This window comes from Narcine bancroftii, chromosome 8 (genome assembly GCF_036971445.1).
Source record: "Narcine bancroftii isolate sNarBan1 chromosome 8, sNarBan1.hap1, whole genome shotgun sequence".
Lineage (NCBI taxonomy): Eukaryota > Metazoa > Chordata > Chondrichthyes > Torpediniformes > Narcinidae > Narcine > Narcine bancroftii.
Genome location: NC_091476.1, coordinates 4,666,194 through 4,690,010, shown reverse-complemented (window position 1 = coordinate 4,690,010; position 23,817 = coordinate 4,666,194). Strand labels below are relative to the sequence as shown.

At 41.9% G+C, this 23,817-nt stretch overlaps 1 protein-coding gene across 12 annotated transcripts in view; it reads right to left on the bottom strand.

Annotated features, from left to right (window-relative positions):
• Window positions 1–23,817, bottom strand: part of eda2r (ectodysplasin A2 receptor) — a 678,182-nt gene that overhangs the window by 492,589 nt on the left and 161,776 nt on the right. For all 12 annotated transcript variants that reach the window (XR_011342800.1, XR_011342797.1, XR_011342807.1 and 9 more), the window contains one exon: window positions 4,737–4,898. The gene's annotated coding sequence lies outside the window, so the exon portion shown is untranslated. The remainder of the gene's footprint in view (window positions 1–4,736; window positions 4,899–23,817) is intronic.

The window sequence follows — 23,817 nt, the reverse complement described above, 5'->3', positions numbered from 1 at the left end:
GAAAGGAGGAGGCGGCGGACCCGGTCCGGGCACAGGGAAAGCAGCGGCAGCCCCGCCCCCGGTCCGGGCAGAGGGTAGGCGGCGGCGGCCCCAATCCGGGCAAGAGCGAAGGGGAGGCGGTAGCCCCGGCCTCGGTCAAGTGAGGCAGGCGGAGGCCCCGGTCCGGGCAGAAAGTAGGAGGCGGCGGCCCCGGTCCGGGCACAGGGAAAGCAGCGGCAGCTTCGGCCCTGGTCCGGGCAGTATGGTCCAACCTAGGAGGGGAGGCAGGCCCCTCCAGCCCAGGTAAAAAACCTGCATAGGAGAAGGCCACTCCAATATAAAACCTACGACCCAAGGACCTCGCTGCCACGTCCCAGCTTGCTTGGCCACGGCACACGAACCATGGGTGTAAAGGGTGGGGCCAGTACTGCGCGCACTGCACTCCACCTAAAAGCTCCTTTGTGCAGGCCCGAGGACAGGTCCACATCCTCCCCCTCCACGTCCTCCCCCTCTAAAGATGCTCACAAACTCAAGCTAGCATGCTGGAACATCAGAACCATGCTAGACAAGGCCGACAGACACCGACCTGAACGTTGGTCTGCCCTCATCGCACATGAACTCCTCAGTCTCAGGATGTACTGGGCATGTACGAGAGCCCCATATTTTATACTTTTCACATGCTTTTGTTTTTTTTTCAGACATATAACATGGCAACAGGCCCCTCCTGGCCACGGGCCCATGCCACCCAATTACACCTTCAACCTCTGGATTTTTGAAGGGGGGAGGAAACCAGAGCACCCAGAGGAATCCCATGCAGACACAGGGAGAATTAACAAACTCCTTACAAACAGCAGTGGATTCGAACAGAATCACTGGTGCTGTAACAGTGCCGTACTAACCTCTACTCTAACCATGCAGATCAAATTATCTCAATTCTCACTTTCCAACTCCATCCACCTTGTAGTTTTTCAGCTATTTTTTTTCCTTTCTATCTGACATCAGTAGCCAATTGACCAGATGATCTCATCAACTTATCTCCATGGCAACCAAATCTTCCCTTTATCAATCTCTCCTCTGTCCTCTCTGCAGGTTAAAACTTACATATTTCCCTTCATTCCCAGTTCTAAAGCATGTTTTCTGTTTTTATTTCTTGGAGATTTTGATTTTAATTTCTATTTCCACGTTCTGTGGACCCATGCTTGATGTTTAGTTACCATTTTTTAAGGTGCCTTACAAGCAGACTGGTTGAAAAACATATCTTCACATAATGCTGATGTTTCTGTACAGGCTTAAAATGGCCTGTTAAAGGAACCAATTTTTTTTTAATTTAAAATCCTACAACTGGGGCTGAGGGGGGTGGGGGGGGGTGGGTCTGTGCCCAAGATGAGAGCGCCTGCACTGGCAGCTGCCTCGAGGAGTTGCAGACTCCAGGGGAGCTGTGAACCAGTCTCAGCCATCAGAAATGGAAAAAAACATCTCCCATTGCCATTGAGAAGGAGAAGTCTAGGAGATTACCCCCAGGATGGTGACAAAGGCATTAGATTAGCAAGGTGCTCAGCGGTTGAAGGACCCACAAATGACTTTTGACAAATTGCATTTGAAAGATTTCCAGAAGCTGCGAGTGGCTGCCAACTTGGAGTCAAAGGACCCACACGGGCTGCTGGCTACTGGAGAATGGCTCATGGGAACCAAGTATCAGAACTGGGTTATTTTTCTTTTACTGTGAAGGGCACCGGCCAACACTAATGGCAGCTCTTTATCTGCTTTACAGTAAACTAAAGGACCTTTTGTGAAATATTATGTTTTGTTTTATAATAAAATAATCTTGCATCTTGAATCTTAAAATGCCTCAATAGCCCCTTTTCCACTGGCATCCCAGTTAATTGGCCGTGCAGTTTCCTGGGATAGGAAGCCCTTTGTGCCGTTTCTCCTGGGCCACCTTTAACTTGGACACTAATTGCTTTTCCACTGAATACAACTCATCCCCGTGGATTGGAATGTTCTTCCTTCAACTGGAAACGGGTGACTTACTGCTGTCCATTTTCCATTGGTTTTATCAGCACATGGGCCAGCTTCAGTAAATGTCGGATAATCCTTGGCGTGAAATGACGTCATTTGACATCAGCGTTTGGACAATGTTCCTTTTCCACTGGGCCCTGTCCTTGTGAATCTCCGGTTAATTCCTGGGATAAGGTGCCAGTGGAAAAGGGGCTAATGAAACATGAATCAACTGTGTATCACTGCGCTTTGCAACAATCTACTCCGGAACAGCGACAAGTATAAGATCAAAATATAAAATCCAAGAAATATAGAATGTACATCAGAGTTCAGAATTTACCGATTAGAATGAAACTCATGCCATATGAATTTACTGTGATGTTGTAAAGCTTATTGCCATTTCTTGGAACTACTTTCTATAAGCCACATGTATGTGATTGCATCGGTCATGGTTATTTATATATAAAATAATTTAGCACGTAAATTGTGCCCTTCCAATGTCTGCAGTCTTCTTGGATTGAAACAAAATATTTAGGTGCAGCTGCTAGTGCTTCCCTGGCATCCAAACGGATGTCTGGTTTAAACGTTCACAATTCTTCTGTTTCAGTTCTGGTCATGACCTTCTCAATGATTGACAACTTGGCCAGGATTTCACCATTCTGAAAAGGACAAACTCTGGCTTGTATTCTCGACCAGGCTTAATAGTTTTCCACAGCACTAACCCAGGGGCAGAAAAAAGAAATGGACCGTGTTTCACAGAGCTGGCCTGGAAATTCAAAGATTTCTCAGCCTAACTATTGCCTTGACTAATGCAGCCCACAACTCGGAGAATTCCCATCTTCTTTCTCAATTGTTTCCTGCGCCTTTTTGTCCTTACTTTGAGTTGCAGATTGGTGCAGTGTGGTAAGAGGCAGGATTTACCATGTTGCCAGCTTTAAGCAATTCGAGCATTTCGAGGTGAAGGAATTCTGGGCAGTTTATTTTTACACCATTTACAGTAGCCTGGAAATAAGCATGACCGATGTAATCATTAATGCAATTATACACATGTCAATATCGATTGATTTAGCAATGGGGAGAGGTGAGTGAGAAAACTTCATTCCCCATTCATAGTTGGAAATCAGACAAAAAGACCTACCTTTTTTATAGTTTCCAGGAGAACAAATTGTGAATTATGAAAGGCATTTATTGAAAACAAAATTGAAAAATAATGATCCAATGTTATTGCAATTGTAGAATGATGTGTAGCAATGAATTACAGATCAGTGATCTGATGAAAGGGTTCAAATGACCTGACAAGTGGAAAGCATGAATATTAAATGTTGTGTTATGTACCGCTGCCACAGGATTCAATTACTCTACCTCGTCCCCTCTCAAGCAGCCAGTGTCTTTGGCATCATGTGGAATGTTAGAGACTCAGTCATACAACAGTTCAGCCTCTTCTGTCCACGCTGACAGTCCAGTATACTCGCCCTATTTCCAACACCTCGTCCAGAACCTTCTATGCCTTAGGAACATAGGAAGTAGGAACAGGAGTAGGCCAAAAATGGCCCATTGAGCCTGCTCCGCCATTCAATACGATCATGGCTGATTTAAGTGCTGATCTAGATACTTAAAAGTGACAGTAACTGCCCTCCAGCACCTATTAAGGTTCTGACCACTCTCCGGGTGAAAAAACAATTATGATTCCCTCCACCACCCCCCCCCCCCCCCCACCACCATAAACCTTTGTTGTCTGGTTTTTAACACCTCAATTATGATGAAAGGTTTCCTATTATCTCTCTCGTCGATATCCCTCATGGTTGTGTAGACCTCATTCAGGTCCCCTCAGCCCATTCTACATTCCATTGAAAACAAACCCAGCCTATTCTCATCACTGACGCACTCCATTCTAGGATCCATCTCGGTGAATTCTTTCTGCACCCTCTCCACTATCTTTCCTTACACTCCATGCATTGTAGTATCTTTGGAGCTCCTCCATACTGCTGAATAGTGCACCAAAACCAAGGAGCTGATTGCTGACTTCAGCAAGGGAAAACCAGAGGTGTACAATCCAGTGATCATTGGGGGATCAGAGGTGGAGAGGGTGAGCAAATTTAAGTGTTTGTGAATCACTGTCTCAGAGGACCTTTCCTGGACCCAACTCACAAATGACATCGTAAAGAAAGTACTTCAGTGCCTCTAATTTCTCAGGAGTTTGCGGAGGTTTGATATGACATCACAAACCTTGGCAGATTTCTACAGACATGTGGTGGGAAGTGTGCTGACCGGCTGCATCATGATCTGGTTTGGAGATGCCAATACCCTTGAGTGTAATACCCTTAAAAAGGTAGTAGTCACAGCCCAGGACATCACAGGCAAAAGGCTCCCCACCATCGAGAACATCTACAGAGAAAGCGTCCCCGGTCCCACGGCCTTCCCAAACCACATATCCATTCCTTCCAATCCACCCCAACTCCTTCTCTTCCTCCCTCCTTCACGAACGGATGAGATAATGAATTTAAATTTCATAATTCTGAAAGCAAACACACTCACTATTCAGAGATAGATCCCAGTTGTAATGATAGTTCTTTTTTTAAAGTGGTGTTGAAAACATAGTGTGGGGCATTGTAAACGTTCTTTTGTTCAGTACAGGATCTACTACTTTAAAAGGGTGTGACAACTATTGCAATTTATGGAACCTTTGTTTTTTTTTAAAATATCAAATCACAAATATAAATATTTGATCTTTCTTTTTTTAACATTCTGGTAGAAATTACCGTCTGCTCTTGCGAGTCTCCTTCCGATGATATGCCAAACTTGGCACCATTTGGATCCTGCTGATGGTAACAAGTGACATCCCATCACACTCCTGGTGTACAACTGAATCTCTGTCTGTTAAAGTGGGACGTGAAAATCACCACACTGAGCTCCATGGATACCTTTAAATTTGTGGAAGAAAAAAGGATGTCATTTTCAAAGCCTACCCTGATATTTCCGTGAGACGTGGAGGAAGGAGCAGGGTGGGAATAAAAGGACGAGGGGAAGTCACATCACGGGGCACCAACTCGACCGAACTCAGAAAGTTTTCTGAGTCCAAAGCAGATTTGTTTCAAATAATCATTGTGCTAGATTTACACACAACTTCAAACTAGCTCTGTTTGATAAACAGCCACAACTAAAAGAAAAATTGTGTTGCAGACTCTGTGGAAAACTATGCTCATGTTTTGCAAAAACAATAGCTGATGTGCTATACTATCATGGAAGTTTAACCAGGCACACTGGTAACACCAATGCCAGCCATAGGCAAGCCCGTCCTCAGGACCCATTGAAGCAGCTTCAGCCATGCCTGATTACACTTCTCAAAAGCATGGAACTATCAACAAATCTTTGACAAATGAAATCAAAGTAATAATGAGTATTCTTAAAGTGCATTCCATTATTAGCATTTGGTACCAATTCCAGCCCGACATCTTACTGAAGTGCAAAGTCAACCATAAGTGAGCCTTTTGACAAAGGACCCCAGCAGAACTGTGGAAAATGTTTTGAAGAGCAGCTATGTGGCAAATTGTGGGAAGGGCGCCACCTAGGGTATCCCGTATTCCACTGGAATGGCAGGAAATGGTCTGTGGGATCCATTGGGAGATGGAGGTTCCCAGCACTGATGACGCTAGTCCTGCCATCCCATACAGGAATGCAAAGACAATCAAGGTGCCAACAGCCCCCAACATCGAGGACTTCGTTATTATCAAACCCATCAACCATGGGGCTTTTGGTAAAGTGCGCCTGGCTTGGAAAAAAACATCCTGAGAATAGGATTCAGTGGTGAAGTGAAATACAATAGCTGAAGATTTACTGAAAACGAGCCCCATTATTCCTTTTGATGTTCTGGTGCAGAAAGATCAGTAATTTTCTCGTGCTTGGTGGAGAGAAGGAGGAGGGGGGCGGGTGGGTTGGGGAAGGAGGAGGGGGCGGGTGGGTTGGGGAAGGAGGAGGGGGCGGGTGGGTTGGGGAAGGAGGAGGGGGCGGGTGGGTTGGGGAAGGAGGAGGGGGCGGGTGGGTTGGGGAAGGAGGAGGGGGCGGGTGGGTTGGGGAAGGAGGAGGGGGTGGGTGGGTTGGGGAAGGAGGAGAGGCGGGTGGGTTAGCAGCAAAGAGTGGAGGGGAGAGCTGGAGAGAAGATATGAAAAGAAAGGAAGGAAAGAGAGAATGAAGAGGCTAAAGGGAAAGAAAGGATGGAGGAGGGGTGGGTGGGTTGGGGAGGGAGGAGAGTGGGAATTTAGGCATGAGAGAGTGGGGAGGAGGAGGGCTTAAAGTGGAGGGGGAAAGATTCCTGACAGTACCCTGAACTTTGCTAGAATGAAGCGTAGACAAAAGAAGTTGTTGTAGTTGCTTTGTTAAATACAAAATAAAAATGTATAATTAATTTAAATTTGAACGCGTCATGGATGCACGCACATTAATTTCCTTTGTGCAAATTGGTTGCAAAATGTGTGTGTGTGTGCAGACACATGCACAGCTGTGGTCGTGGAGCCTTTTTTATGAGCTCTTGTTCCTCCGACATCAAAATCTGGCAAATCTGGACACTGGGTATCGGTGCCACAAGACTCGCACCACCAGGTTCAGGAACAGCTGCTCCCCCTCCACCAGCAGACTCCTCAATGACAAACTCAATCAGGGACTCATTTAACGACTTGTACTTTGCACTTTATTGATTTTTTTAACCTCTCTGTTTTACACAGTCAGTTTGTTTACATGTGTATGTTTTGTACAGTTTTTTTTGCATCACAAATAAGTTGGTAATTTTGCCTTGCCCACAGGAGAAAGAATCTTAGGGTTGTATGTGATGTCATGTCTGTTCTCTGACAATGAATTTGAAATCTAATAAAGCTGAAAGAGAGGCAATGTTTGTTGGAGATATACCACTGGATAAACCATGTGTTAATGGGTAGATTTGGATTAGAAGAGAGGGGATCATTCTTGAACTTTACATTTCTATTTCTGAGCTACAATGTTCGAAGTTGAAGGATCAAAGTTCTCACTTCCCTTCAGATCACTGAACAAGAAAAATAGCAAGAGCTATTCCATCTGTTGTGGTTATTTTTCCTTAAGGAACAACAATAAAGTAAATCATTTGTGATCACATTGATGAATGTGGGATCTTGCTGTGGAGAAATTACTTGCATGGGTAACTCTTTATCACTGTACCGGAAATAGAAATTCACTTTACAGAATTCACAAATGACTCCCCAGTTGCTCTAATATAGTGCAAATCCTACATCTCCAATTCAGAGGACCTCTTTGTGTAGCCCTAATGCTCCAATACAGTCCTTTCACCATTCTCTCTATCATATTCAGCAATATGATCTGATGGTGAGTCATTTTACAGTTCCATTCGTATGTTATCCAGCCTTTGGTAAATAAATGGTTCTATTCCTGTCTACATTTAAAACAAATATAATATAAAATTAATTTAAAAAATAACTTGATTAGAGGACAGCATCTCCTGTTGCAAATAATTACCAGTTCATTTTAATATCTGGGAATTTCATTTTTTGACATCATTTTGATAGGTCTGAAATTGAATGAATTATTTTTCTTTCATAAGTCATGTAAAATGGTGCTGGTTAAGATCTATTACAAATGAAAATGAAAAAAAAAATTAAAGTCCAGCTAAGATAGTTTGCACATAATGTGTCATGAATTGTAACCAGTAGAACTGATTTTATGGGGCACTTTTAAATATTTCTAGTCCAATGAAAGTGAAGCAATGCCTCGAAGAAATCCTTGTGTTTTGAAATATTCTCATTCATGTCATATTAATCCTTGTAATCCTAAAATATACACTTGCCCATGTCATTTTAATTAACATGGCCTTTTGCTTTTACATCTGGTTTTGGTTTCGGTTTCTTAGAAGTATTTAGATCCATAATAGATTCAGATTCCTTTGGCGTTACTACCAATAACAATGTCTTCTTCTGTGACCTTTTAAGTAAGCTGCCAACATATGTATCTGCATGGTCTACCATATCATTTGCCTTCTCTTTCAGTCTCCTGCTAATTAGATATTTTTATCCAGGAGTTATATCTGTCTGATATCTTTGCATGCATCCCACCTCCTCTTGGTTTACCAACCCCTACACGGGTGCCCCAGTCCTCCACTTCCCACCTCATCCTTTTCACACTGACTTTTCCACATCTCCAGTCTCAATAAAGGTTTCTGATGCTGCTCAACCCACTGGATTTCTCCAGCAGATTGTGATTAGCAGTGGCAATGATTGTTTAATCCACTGAATTCAGTTGCAAAGAATACCTCTTATTTTCTTGCCTTGTCCTAGTTGTTCAGCTGTACTTTACTTCCAATGAATTATCTGTTCTATTTTCATTATTTCTTCCCATTTTTGTGATTTATTTTCTCTTATTTTTATGGATCCAGATAAAATGTAGGAAATGAATTCTTGGACATTGGTGGACATCTATGCCCACCTCCCCACAACTGGATAAGTGTAACTCGGCAGTACACTGCTCCAGACACGTCCATCCCCACGACTTCCATTTTGCCGGAATTAGGTGTAGAAGGGCTGCATTGCTCAGAGGAGCAAATGGCTTAATTTGAACAAAAGAAACAGTCCCTGATGATAGACATTTCAACTTAGGACCCGAATATTCAGGCAACCCATCCCCATTTGGTTTCACTGCTTCCAACATTTCTTTATCTCCTCCTGTACTTTTTCCCTTCTCTAACATTTTTCCCCTCTCCCTTCCTCATGGTCTGTCCCTTTACTTGTCTCTCCACCTATCACACCTTCTGTTCTGTACCCTTTCACCACTGGGCACCTCCCCCAGCTTCTTTTATATGCATAATTTCACCTTTTTATCTTAGCCGTAATAAAGGATCGGTGGTAAACCATCGTTGTGCCATGACTGGATGCTACCAGCTGGACACGCCTCCCAAGACTAATCCTACCCATAGCCCCTTGCATGCTCCCCTCTCTCTTTGTGTCAATCAGTCAATGAAGTTGACGGTTGTTCTAGTCTTTAGTTAATAAAACCCTAATCGTTTCACCACTCCAGCCTTTTGTGATTATTGATGGTGCATCAGGATCAAAGTCCCTTGACTGACTTTCCCTTGACTTTCTACTCATGAATGCTGATCCCTCCAGCGATTGTATGTTTGCTGAAGACTTGCTCACAGGCTGGGAGCTTGACCAGCTGTCTGATATCTCAAAGCATCTTTAAACATTTGAACGGAGAGCTCCTCCCAGATTCACACGGATCCTTTGGGATTCCCCACACCCCCATGTAAAATATTAATTGAGTTTTATTGATGATAAATGATACAGTCTGATGAAGGATTCCAAATCAAAAACATTAGCTGATTTATTGTTCCACACATGATATTTGTCCGAGTTCTGCCAAAATTTCTTTAGTGAAAACACAATGCTGGAGAAATTCAGCAGTTCAAACATTTACAGGTCCTCCCTGACTTGCAACCTACGTGACGCCCATCCATCTTAACATATGGCCAAAAATATAAAGTTTATGTTGTATTTGACAAACTATAACAGGGATACAGGGCATTTAGGAGCCAAAATATGTTGACTTACCTTGTTAGTCAGCATCCCAGGGTCCATTGGCTGGGCGTGGCCATCTTGATTCCTGGGTGCATGCACGAGTCTTCAGTTGGCGTACACACAGTAGGTTCACGTATTTGAGTTGGGTTGGCTCATGTGCAAGAGTTAAAGGTGCAAATTCAATTTTGTCAGGGTGCTTAAATATGTGAACCCACTGCGCATGCGCCAACCGAAGACTTGCGCATACGCACAGGAATCAAGATGGCCACACCCACCCTTCGGACCCCAGGACGTTGACTAACAAGGTAAGCATGGACCAGAATGTGGAAAGATTCGCCAAGGTTGATCGACAAATTCAGGAAGCTTTAAGTTGTTATCATCAAATCTACAATGAAAAAAACATTTGATTAAGAAGTTTGCTTTTCAACTTTGGTCCTCCAAGCGCACGGGCAAAATCTTGACATGTCCATTTCAAGATACAACCGATCCTTCAATCCCAATTACAGTCATAAGTCGGGGAGTACCTGCATTTTATATAGCAAAGATAAAGATACATAACCAATATTTAGGGCCTGCGCCCTTTGGCTCAAGCACAAAACGTTAGTTATGTATCTTTTTCTTTGCTACTTAAAACAAACAGTTTGACCTGCTGAGTTTCTCCAGCATTGTGTTTTTACTTCATTCAGGGTTTCTGTAGAACTTTCATGTTTTATTTCTGTTTTTAGAAACATATTGAATGATCATCATTGCACATGACCTCAACTTCAAAGAAGTAATGGTGAATGAAGGCTGAGCAGGAGGTGGTTACCTTGAGGTGCAGTTAAAGTTAAGATAGTGTGTTAATAATAGCCAGCTATCAACAAGCAAACTATAGACTAATTCTGAGAACTCCAATCTAACTGCTTTCCTTCAAGATTCTTGTATTTAGTTAAGTAATCATTTTGGACTCAAAATACAACATCAATGACCTGATTGTGCAAACTCATCTTAAATTTGAAACATCCCTTGAGATGCCTGCAGTTACATTTAATCCTTTGGTTGTTCGTAGTCTGAGCTGAACGCAGCTGTCCCTGGTTAATCAATCTGTCTGTGGCAGCAGAGACAAGGAATACCAAGGCTCATATGTAATGTATCCTACCAAACTTTAGGGATCTTCAGGGATACTTTTATTTCATTAACAGCAAAGAACCAGAGAAAAGGATCTGCTTCAGTCCCTGGAAACAGAAGGGTGGGTATAGAGAAGAACAGACTGGAATAGAGTTCCGACTACCAGGTAAGATATGGCAGACACAAACTGCTAAAGGTCAACCCAAGTGTCTATCATAGGCATCGTGGCCTGGTGAATATACCTTGGGTATATCATGGAATTATAGAATTGTTATATTTCTATATTTCCATATTTAGAAGTGGGCTATTAAGCACATTGAGTCTATATCACCTCTCATTCCTCACTGATTTACCTATAATCTGTTGTCTCAAATTTTCCATCAATTCTTTCACTCACCTACTTTAGAGACAATAGTGACCAACTTGGTCATCTTTGGTACATGGAAGGAATCCAGAGCATCCGATCTTGCAGTCACAGGTAGAGCATGCACACTCTATATAAACAGCATCAGATGTTAGGATTGAACCAAAGTCACTGACAACAAGGCACAGCCCAACTGAAGCAGAGCAAGAGACCATTCAGCTCAATGAAGTATCACCAACTCTTATGTGAACAATCTCACCTGTCCAATTCTCTACTCCCCTGGCTCTGCAAATTATTCTCTCTCAAGTACTTATTAAATTCCCCTTTGGAGGTATTGATTCTGTTCCCATTGTCTCTATAAACAGTGAATTATACATGACAACTACCTCGTACTAAAGAAGGCTTTCTTCGACCCTCCTTGCAATGTTTGCGCACAATTTGAAATACAACTCTTGTAACCCCACTTCATTACTCCTATCTAAACCCATTAACCATTGGCCCACCTCCATCAACTCTCTTCTCCAGCTACTTTGCTCCAAGGAAAACCAACCCAACTTTCCCAATTTGACCTTGCTACACAGCTAAAAACCTGGACTTCAAGCAAATCAACAGCAACCAGGATAAAGCAGCGCCTTGACTGACATCCCATCAACTCTCCTAAACATTCACCACTTGACCAGTTTTCCCCCGTGGCAGTGGAACATACATACCAGTGAGAAATTTTCCATCCATCTCAAAGTGCAGTAGCCAGAATGGAGCACAATTCTCCATTGTAGTCCAACCCAATGTTTCATACTGGTTCAAAATAACATCCTTGTCTTTGTACTCCATGCCTCCACTTCAGAAGCACTCTTACCCCGCCACACTCAGTGCCACCACGTATGACAAGGCAAGTGGCAGCAGTTGAGCTATCTGTTAAAATGCCCTAGTACAATGGAAGCCAAAGCATAGAACCAAGTCTGAGGGTGGTGGTGGGCAGAGAAGACAGGTTTCTGTAGCTTTGGGAAAGCGTCAATCAGTCCACGGTGAATAACAGAATAACAAGTGTATAGTGTTGTGAGGTTTCGGAAGAGTTAAAATTGGTCCTCTTGACAGTAGAAATTTAATTTGGTCATATTTTTGATTTATCTTTATATCATGCTTGTATTTATTATCATTCCGTGAGTTCCTTTGCCAGTTCTCTCATCCAGCAGATGCTACATACATTTCTAACCAGTGTTTGAACCTCTTCCAAATTTGTAGAAGATTTACTTGAAACTGGACGGACTTTTGATTTTTATTTGCTTTCTTATTTTTTTGAAAGAAAGATCAAATTTAATTTAATTATTCTTCCTGAGTTGTTCACTGCAGTTCTGCATTTGCCCTTTTTCTTTTGAGGGTTTCTGCACTTTTGCCACTTTTCCCAATGTCTCAACAGTGAAACTCACACATCCAGAAGTTCACACTGTCCCTGAACTTACCCTCTATCTATAAAGGAGATTACGGGAAAGCTCAGGATCTGTTCTTGGGGTAGACTTGTAACATTCCAGTGTTAGACTTTCGAGGTAAACTTCATATACAGACATTCAGAATCACTTTGACTACTTTTAGCCAGGCAATGTATTTCTTGGTACATGGCCAGTTATAAAGCCCACCAGATTGAAAAGTTATCTGATCTACAAAAAACAGCTGATTAAGGCTGACATTGAACATTTTTGTACTCAAACTTGTGGAGCTGCATTTGAATCCATAATATTTTTGACAGAAAGACAAGGATTTAAAAAGGTTGATGCTAAAAAGACAAAAACTAATGAGTGAACAGAGGACAGCTTAATAATTGACCAAATCCAAAAGACAAATAAGGCTATATTCATCAAAGAAAAAGAGCAAGTGGAAAGAAAATATTGCAATGTTTAAATATTACTTCTTGTTTTACAAAATGCAGCAAAGCTGAAAAAACTTTACTGTAAGAGAATGGTTTTCAGTTTGTTTTTTTCCATCCTATTTTTAATGAGGTTTGAATATTTTATGGAATTATTTCTGTCAGATGTAGAAGAGTTTGGAGGTTTTGTTCACCAGCTCAGAGTATAATTAAGATTATTTATATTCTTAGATGCTACACACTTAACATAGCAGCTACCACAATGCTATTACCGCGCCAGTGACCTGGGTTTAAATCTGTGAGGAGATTGTGCATTCTCCTTGTCTCTGCATGGGCTTTCCCTGGCTGCTCTGGTTTCCAGCCACCCTTCCGAACGTACGGGGGTGGAAGTGGGCAGCACGCACTTGTGGGCCAGAAGGGCTTGTTACCGTGCTGTATGTCTAATTTAAAATTAATTTTTAAAATGTTAAAAAAATTTAATTTAATGAAAGTAGGGATGACTTTTTTAAAACCAATAATCTTTGAAAAGGCAAGGCTTGATTAGAAATAGTCAGCATGGCTTTGAGCATGGAAATTTGAGTCTCACGAATTTGACTGAGTTTTCTGAAGAGGTGACGAAGAAGAGATCAATGAGGGAAAAACAGCAGATGATATCCACATGGACATTCACTCATTTGCCTCACCTGTAGGAAGATCTAACCATTGCTGCCACTTGGAGGTGCCAATCACATTTTAGCTACACGGCCAATCACACATCAGCCTTACAGGTGGGGAGATCTGACCCTTGATTGGCAGGTGAGGTAACCTGACTAGGTTCCAGCCAGAGAGGTCACATAACCCTCCACAATCCACACTACAGCTTGTTTAGTAAGCTTGCGGATAATTCCAAAATTCATGGCATAGTGGTCAGTGAAGAAGAGAAGATTACAAAAGGCACTGCATGAACTGGGCAGGTGGGCTTAGGAATGGCAGATGGAATTTAACTTGAACAGGTGCGAGGTGTTGCACTTCGGCGGGTCAAACAAGAGCAGGACATATACAGAGGCCCTGGAGCGTGTTGTATATTAAAAGGCTGGAGGTACAAGTACACACTCCCAGGAAAGTGTACAAGTGGTGAAGAAAGAATTTGGCACACTTGCCTTCATCGGTCAGAGCACTGAGTACAGGAGTAGTGCTGTCATGTTATAGCTGAACAAAACTTTGGTGAGACCACACTTGTACTACTGTATGAAATTCCATCATCCAGCTGAAGGAAAGATATCATTAAGTTTGAAAGGGTGCAGAACAAAATTCATGAGAATCTTGGCAGGATTGGCAGACTTAAGTTATAAGGAGAGGCTGGATAGACTGGAATTTTTCTCCCTAGAGTGAAGGAGGTTGAGGGGAGACCTGATAGAGGTTTATAAAATCATGAGGGAGATGGATAAGGTAAATAGTGTAGGGATAGGTGAATCTAAAACCAGAAGGTGAAGGCTTAAGAGCAGAGGGAAAAGATTTAAAAGGGACTTGAAGGACACCTTCACACAGAGGGTGGGAGGTATATGGAACACACTGCCAGAGGAACCAGAATAGGAAGAGACAATTTAAGAAACATTGTGGCAGGTACATGGACAGGAAAGGTTTAGAGGGGTCTGTGCATAATGAAGGCAAATGGGACGAGCTGAGTTAGCATGGACAAGTTAGGCTGAAGTGTCTGCTTCTGTGCTGCAGAATTCATCGACTCTATGATTTGAATGTACACATTGTCAGGGTTGAGCATAACCATGATTATAATGCAGAATGAATGCTACAAGTGCGTGTGTATTATGAGAACCAATTAGTTATTCTCAAATGCTAGCTCAGCTGAAATCCCATCAAAGCTTCTTCACACTTGGCCTGAAATATTTTAATTATTGTAGTTGTATTCTCTTTTAATGAGCTTATTTGTAATTTTACGATTCACAAACAGTCACGACAGGATGCAATTAAACTTCTGTTTACCGCTCACATCTGGTCTGGTCAACAAAATATCTATTAATAATTCCTACCTGACATTTATGCTGGAAATTGTTGACACTGGATCCAAAGTAAAACAATTACTAAAAGCAGAAGATAGAGGAAATACTCAACAGGTCAGGTAGCCTCTGTGAAAAAACAAATAGAGCTAATATTTCAAACTTTTGACCAGCTATTCCAGCAGTTTCAGCACAAGGGAGTGAATGGAGAAAGACGAGGAACGGGGAAAAATTATTCAGAATAGCTTTCCAAACACATTAATTTCTCAAGGCAATGTTAGTGTAGAGGTTGTAGTAATGTTTGTATAGCAGTTAGCACAGTGCTATTACAGCGCCAATGACCTGGGTTCAAATCCACTGCTGTCTGTAAGGGAGTTTGTACATTCTCCCTATGTCTGCGTGGGTTTTCTCCGAGTGACTCCAGTTTCCTCCGACCCTCTCAAAAATGTATGGGGTTGGTGAGCTCCAGTCAAAGCTGTGATTATTCCCCAATTATAATGATGTTTCAAATCACGTGGTTTCGTCTACACGCGCCACAAGCAAGCACTGTTGTTCACGACGCTGCTGGTGTTTTTACTGCAAAAGTTACTGCTTTTGTCAAATTGTTTGGTGTTTTAGATTATGAAAACCTAATCATTAATGTATCTCATGTAATGATAAAGTTTAACGTTAAAATCAACCTAATTTTTAATATAGTTCTTAAACATTTTTATTTTGAATTCTATTGTTCTCTTACTGAATTTTAATTTTAACCACATGAAACTAAGAAACTGTGAATACTTTTAGGCTGCATGTATGATATTGTAATTTAAAGGTGTAATTTTAATTTTGCTAGTTGTTTATCTCACTATTATTGCCGTTATATCCAGTGATCTACGGGAATTACGATTTACAAGTAACATTAGTACAACTGGATTGTCACCCTGTCGTGGTGAAGAAGCTTGTGTGGTCCTGTGATCCTGAGAGTGATGCCACCTGGAGCTATGCTTCTGGTAGGATCACCCATAGTGGTAAGGTCAAGGTCACTGACAAAGAACAATCCAACCAAGTCTTCAATGGTGGAACAGGCGGATGTAGTTACTTCGAACTCAACGGCTATGAAGGCAGACGAGGGCTGCAACAAATCCATCAACTCCAATCATCGTGGATTCCATGCCATTAGAACTAGTTGGTTGTGCCGAGAGTCATGTGATGTGTTTTCTCCTTCAGTGCTCTCCTTCACTTTCTTGGTTAGTTAAAGTTGGTTCATCCTTCGGAATCTTTCCTCTTTGGGATATGTTTTTGCCACGCATTTTTGATTCATTAAGGCTGCACGGTCAGTGTAGTGGTTAGCACCATGATGTAACAGCACCAGCGACCTGGGTTCAAATCTTGTACTGTCTGTTCTCCCCATGTCTGCATGGGTTTCCCCGGGTGCTCCCATTTCAAAGACAAAAGGGGGGGAGGGGGTTAGTAGGTTAATCGATCACATGGATGCACTGGGGTGGCGTGGGCTTCTGTGCTGTGAGAGCCTATTAGCACAATTTATTTCTATATTTAAAAAGTAAAATTAAATTAATTTCCTTCTTAAATGTCTGAAATTGTTTATCTATAACATTACCTTTTAAATCTATTTGGTCACATCACTTTGACCAAACTTGCCCTCATCCCTTTGGAAATCCATTTATCAAGTATAACACAGTTGTTTCCAATCCAATATTTCTCACTTTCAAGCTGAATGCTAAATTTCATGGCCCTGTGATTATTATGTTGCAAGGGATCTTTTACTCAGAGATCATTTGTTAACTTTTCTATGCACCATCTGCAACTGTAAATTTTTATTTAACTATTCTTTTATATTTATTATATTTTTATCTCATGCATTATATTAATGTAACATGTACTATGCAGAAGTATCGGTGCCACAAGACTCATATCACTAGGTTCAGGAACAGCTGCTACCCATCCACCATCAGACTCCTCAACAACAAACTCAATCAGGGACTTATTTAAGGACTCTTATTTGTGCACTTTATTGATTTTTTAAAATTCTCTCTGTATTGCACAATCAATTTGTTTACATTCGTTATCTGTTTACAGCTTTTTATTTGCTTACGCTGTGTACAGTTTATTTTTTGCACTACCAATTAGTGGTAATTCTGCCATGCTGGCAGGAAAAAGAAATCTCAGGGTTAAATGTGATATCATGTATGTACTCTGGCAATAAATCTGAAATCTGCATCTTATTTATCTGTGTGGCTGCAGCAAGCGATAATTTTGGTACATTTGTACATTGTTCAAAGTTCCGTTATTGTCATGTATAAATTGTAAATACAGAAATTTGTTTACTTTTGTTTGATTATAAAGGCAGATAAAAAGGTGCCATTCGTCTTAATACCCCTATCAAGGAGAGAAAGAGAAGCAAAAGAGAGTCCCTTGGGAGACATCAAGGAACAATAAACTTTCATATCATATCATGTGCATGAGGAACCCACCGACTGACTTCACAAACCACTGGCATTATCGAGAACACATTCACACCCAGAAAATCACACACCCAAATGCATCCAAAATGGGATCTACTGATTTTTATTTCCAAATGGTGAAGTAGCATTGGATTGCACAGATGAACTCGCCAAGGTCGGACGGAACATTTTTGTTCTGTTTCCAACAACCACAAGGTTGGACTTTTTCCTTTTTCTTAGTATTTATTGGCTGTTCAGGAGTCAGAGTTGGTTTCATGAGCTTGGAAAGATGACTGGTGATCAGTATCTTATACATGACAGCAGAGGAGGTAAATGAAGCTAATATTCCAAGGCCACGCAGCAAACAGAATAACTCCCACTTCTAATATTAAATCAACACTTAACTGCATCAGAAATAGAAAACATGATGATTATTACATCGTCTTTGCACAATCTCATGTCACAATGTTATTTTTTTTCTGGAACATGATAAGGATGAAAGGGAGGACGTTCTATGCAGTAAAGACTCAATCATCCATGATCCAACCATTCAAAAATCCCAAAGGTTTGGCAACCATGCAATGTTTCAATTTGCTGGGTACCAGTTCCCACATCTCCTTCCCCTTTTCAGGCCCCTAGGCCCTTGCTCCCTGCCCATTCACCAGGGCCCCTGCTACCTGTTCTTTTCCCCAGTCTTGACCCTGGTTGCTAAAATCTCTTCCAACATTCTGGAGACTCCTTTTGAGCCCACTTGTTTCCTCAGCTCTCTTTCGACTGGCCACGGTCCTGTTTCTCCCATTCATATCAAATTTATTGGCTTCACTTCACGAAGTAACATCTAAACAAATATAAAATGATCAAGTGGATTGATAAACCCAGAAGGTCTGCTAATCCAACACTTCTGAAGTCCCAGGTATACCTGATTATCAGTGTTTTATTCTATTTATTTTTTAACATTGTTTATGCAAAATATATCAGAAAAGTATTGATTGATTTCCTGAGAAGACCATTTCAATACTTCATGAATATTCAAGCTCTACTGTGGATTGCTTGTTCCAATCAATGCCATTGTTACATTCCCTTTTCACACCGCCGATTACATCTGAGTAAACCTGCCAATATCGCGGGTCAAATTCCCCAAATCACACGGTGTGAAATGACATAATCGGGCAGGGTGAGTGGATTTCAACTGGGCTCTGATACGTGGAGAGAGCAAGTGTCAGAGCCCGGCTGAGTCAACTTACCTTCTGATGGTGTGAAAACACACCTGCTCTCACATTGTCATCAGTGGAGGCGGGACCCCTCCCTGCCTTAAAATCTTGATTACCTGAAATAAAGGTGCAGTGTGAAAGGCTCCCTGGGTCAGCTTGCCCTGCAAATTTTACCGTTTTCTAGGAGGGTTGGCAGTGAGAGAGGAGCTAAAGTGACAAAGTAACCACACGTGTCTGCCTTCCCCAATAGGACCACAGATACACACCAGTTTACAACAGACTTTCTATGTCTTTGTGATGAATAGTGGAGAAAAATAACTCTGGCCCACAGCAGTAAGGCCGTTCAAGAGTTGTGGTTTGCAAATTGGTGACAGAGATCTTCTCATATGCATCAGCCAAATTTAGACAATGGGACCATGTTATTTGACTTATATCCACCCAAACTTCCACCGGTTAATTTATGTTGCAACATTGTGACTGAGTTGGAAGAAAGTTCCAGATCAATTTAATGTTGCCACTCAGGACACAAGAGATGCTCTGACTGTCAATAATTTTGCGCCCAGAGTCAGTCAGACAACCCTCTTGAGTGACTAGATTCTCTGTCTTCAGAAGCTTTTGGACCATCCATGTGAATTACTTTGTATCAGCAAAGATGTTTGAACAGCGAAAGGTTGCCTGGTCAGTTACCGTGTGCTTTCATTGTAAATATGTATTTCAAAGGAACCATTTGTTTAGCTAAAATATTAAACTAAACAATGCTACTGTAGTTATTGAAACTGTATTGAATCACACTGAGGTCTTCCATCAGCCAGCTCCCCACCATGACCACCAGCCTCTCCACATCTCCATCGGGCACACAGAACTCAAAACGGTCAACCAGTTTACCTACTTCGGCTGCACCATTTCATCGGATGCAAGGATCGACAACGAGATAGACAACAGACTCGCCAAGTCAAATAGCGCCTTTGGAAGACTACACAAAAGAGTCTGGAAAAACAACCAATTAAAATACCTCAGAAAGATTAGCGTATACAGAGCCGTTGTCATACCCACACTCCTGTTCGGCTCCGAATCATGGGTCCTTTACTGGCATCACCTACGGCTCCTAGAACGCTTCCACCAGTGTTGTCTCTGCTCCATCCTCAACATTCATTGGAGTGACTTCATCTCCAACATCGAAGTACTCGAGATGGCAGAGGTCGACAGCATCGAGTCCACGCTGCTGAAGATCCAGCTGCGCTGGATGGGTCACGTCTCCAGAATGGAGGACCATCGCCTTCCCAAGATCGTATTATATGGCGAGCTCTCCACTGGCCACCGTGACAGAGGTGCACCAAAGAAGAGGTACAAGGACTGCCTAAAGAAATCTCTTGGTGCCTGCCACATTGACCACCGTCAGTGGGCTGATATCGCCTCAAATCGTGCATCTTGGCGCCTCACAGTTCGGCGGGCAGCAACCTCCTTTGAAGAAGACCGAAGAGCCCACCTCACTGTCAAAAGACAAAGGAGGAAAAACCCAACACCCAACCCCAACCAACCAACTTTCCCTTGCAACCACTGCAACCGTGTCTGCCTGTCCCGCATCGGACTTGTCAGCCACAAATGAGCCTGCAGCTGACGTGGACTTTACCCCTCCATAAATCTTTGTCTGTGAAGCCAAGCCAAAGAAAGAAAAATTGAATCACCTACTATTGTAATTTTCTTAAAAATATAAAGATTTAATGTACTTTGAATTCTGGGCATTCTACTGAGAGGGTTCTCTGAATGTCTGTATTCTGAGATAAATAATTATCTTTTCAACTGTACAGCTTCAGTCTCCTCAACATGTCTTTTCTTGAAGCAGCCTAGTTATCAGGAGTGGTGAGCACATCACAATTATAGTGTCAGCAATCTGAGTTCAAATCTGGTGCTGCACGTAAGAAGTCTGGATGTTCTCCCTGTAACCTTATGGGTTCCCTCCAGGTGTTCCGGAATTCCTTGCAAAATCTAAAGAAGTACGAGGAAGTAGGTTAATTGGTCACATGGGTATAATTGGGCAGCACGGGCTTGTGGGCCAGAAGGGCCTGTTACCCTGCTGTATCTCTAAGTTTAATATTTTAAAACTAAAATTTAAACTCAGGAATAGACCAAAAAGTCAAAATTATTTGAAACGAATCAGTGTTCACCACAACTTAATCCTGAAATATATTCAGTCATTAAGGACAATCCAAACAAAAACCTTAAATGTTAAGCTGAAGAGAAATGCAAGAACTGCAAATGTTGGAATCTTGTGCCAACAGGGAGAAGCAGGAGGAATCCAGCAGGCCAGACAGCATCCATGGGTAGATAACGTTTCAGGTGGAAACCCTTCATCAAGACTGAATCTTGGAAACAGGTCCCGACCCAAAACGTTGACTGTTTGACCTCCTGAGTCTTTCCCGCATCCCACTTCTTATTGCTTGTTAATTAATAAGCTGTTCATTTCCAAGGCCTTGGCTAATGATTTATTCTATGAACCCAAATACCCCAGACCGGCAGAGCGGTCCTCTTCTAGGGAGCCATCCTCTGCGACCGAGCGCTGAGCTTCAGGAGGGACGCACGTGGAGCTGTGAGGGAACGGTGACACCCGCCTAGCCAACCAGATCAGCCAAGTCATCCCTAGCGATCAATAAGGTGATAGATCGCCCTCACATCCCTGACCTGCAATCTTGGTTGCAGTAAAAATTTTCATTGATTGACTTTGTAATTCCCTTCTTACGCTTGAAAACCTTTGTGAAGTCATCCTGAAAAATTAGTGATGGGTTAGAGTATACTGATGTAAAAAATGATTTCTAGTAAAAGTGATCCGATGAAAATGAAAGATTAGGCAAAATGAAATGGCCAAATCCACATCATTGCACTTTTAAAGTTACCTCAGCAAGTTAGGATTAATCTTAAAAGAAAGGTTTCTCTCAGAGGACCATTGAAGCCTGGAACATAGTTGTCTAATGAGCTTCCAAGGCAACAATTATCTTATGATTTCAAAGGAAATTAGGCATGAGTTTGAAAAACAAGCAAAGCATAAATTGACACAAATAACTGAGAAATAGAATTATTGCAGCTTCTTTGAGTGTTTCACTGCTGTTGACGACATTACCATTATTTCCTTTCATTTAACAATGTGTATCTTCTTCAGAATCGGAATCAGAATTTACTGTCATGAACACGTCACAAAAGTTATTGTTCTGCAGCACTACTGCAGGTGTAAATATTGTTAAAAATAAATAAGTTAGTGCAAAAGAAGAGAAAGGGAGGTGGGTTCATTGTCCGTTCAGAAATCTGATGGCAGAGGGAAAGAATCTGTTTTTATACCTCTGGGTTTTCGACTTCAGGACCTCCTTCCTGATGGCAGCCGTGTGAAGAGGGCACGGCCTGGGTGGTGAGGGTGAGGGTCCTTGAGGATAGAGGCTGCTTTCTTAAGATACTGCCTCTTGAACAGTAGCTGTCCTTGAGGGAGTGAATTGCACTGGCCGACTTCACAACTCTCTGTCGTCTTTTCCTGTCCTGTGCGTTGGCACCTCCAAACCAGACAGTGATGCAGCCTGTCAGAAGCCCAGTTCAAAGAGCCTTCCTGATAATAACGGCAACCAGTGAGTGAATTTATTGACGCATTGATAATATGACAACAACGTTCAAAGTGTTTAGCAGGGATATTATGTAACACAGAGACACATTCCAAAATTTCAGGCAGACAAGCAAATGTTTAAAGATTGTCTTAAAAGATGGAAAAGATGTAAAGTGATACAAACATATTTGGGGCAAAATTTCCAAAGATCAGAGCTGAAGGAGTGGGATAGATTGTTGTGTGGAAGGGAAAGGTTTGGTGGGTTCAAAGAGCAATGAGTCTGGACACATGTTGAACACAGGAAGGATCTTTATTAAAACATATAAAGGGATGGCAACACTAGTACTCTCAATCGCAAAGCACAGTGGTAATCAGTCACATCGGGCTTTAATACTACCAATACCAGCAACTATATACAGATTATAACAAACAAGATTTACAATACACTACCCACCATTCTTTGCCTTAACAGCCCTGATCCCTGTGTAGTTCACACCTTACTAATGACTCCACTGATGTTGTCCACAGTTTGTGATCTGGAGCAGAGCAAGGTTCGTCTCAGGACCAAAGAGCAGGAGGAAGAGAGACTGCACATGATTAACTTTATAGTACAGTCAGCTGGTGAACCCAGCTCAAGTAATCATGAGGTAATTAAAGGGGCCAATGGTCAGGTGTGCACTAATGGATGGGCAGAGTCCAACCTTGATTGGCAAATGATGCGACTTCCGACCAGATTCCAAATAGAGTGCTCACATGACCTTCCGCAATCCACATTCCCAGCAGGATCCAGACGAAGAAGTCACATGTCCTTCCACAATCCACACCAAATAGGCACCTTTGCTAGTTGTTGGTGAAACATTATACAGAGCATGCAAACTAATACACAGGAAATATGGGGAGCTCTTAAAGATGGGTCCAGTTTATTCCATGTTTTCCTAGGTTAGGCATATGGATTCAACAGTGCACATGGTCAAAAACATTATGCAATGCCCAGAAGTGCAGAAGAAACTCAACAGATCCTGTAGCATCCATAGAAATTGTCAAATGGCCCGGGCCAGAAATGTTGGTCACCCTTTCCTTTCCATGGATGCTGCATGACCTGCTGAGATTCTCCAGCACGTTTGTGTGTTGTATTTGACTCCAGCATCTCCAGATTTTCTTGTTTAGCTGTCATCAAAGATTACTGCTATTTCTCTCAGTTGATGAATCTGCAGTCTTGGCACATGTGGATTTTCTGACAATAGTTAATCACTGACCCTATTTGATGCAGCCCTGATTTATAAACAAAATCTAATTGTTGTGATAAAAGGCTTTTTATTTCCCAATTACTAAAATTACTGGCATAGACAGTTTGATAATGGATCATTCTGGATTAATTTTAATTTCTTTGTAATAACAGAAACATTCTCTGCTGCTCGAAGTGTGGGTGCACATTGGTCGTAACAGTATTTATGCATGGCAATCCTTTTATGGCTCCAATGCCATTCCATCTGAATGCTTCATAGCAATGTTATGATCACTTTGGGAAGGGTAGGTGGCCAACTGCTGAAATCTGGAGGTCACCTTGGTCCAACATGTACTTCTGTCATTGAATTACGTCACTGTCTATCAAACAAGAATAGATAGACCTCATGGTTTCTGAATGTACAGTCAAATAAGAGTGTAGATCACAGGAACCTCACACACAATTCCATTTGTAGAGTGAATTTTGGATTGCCAATGTGAT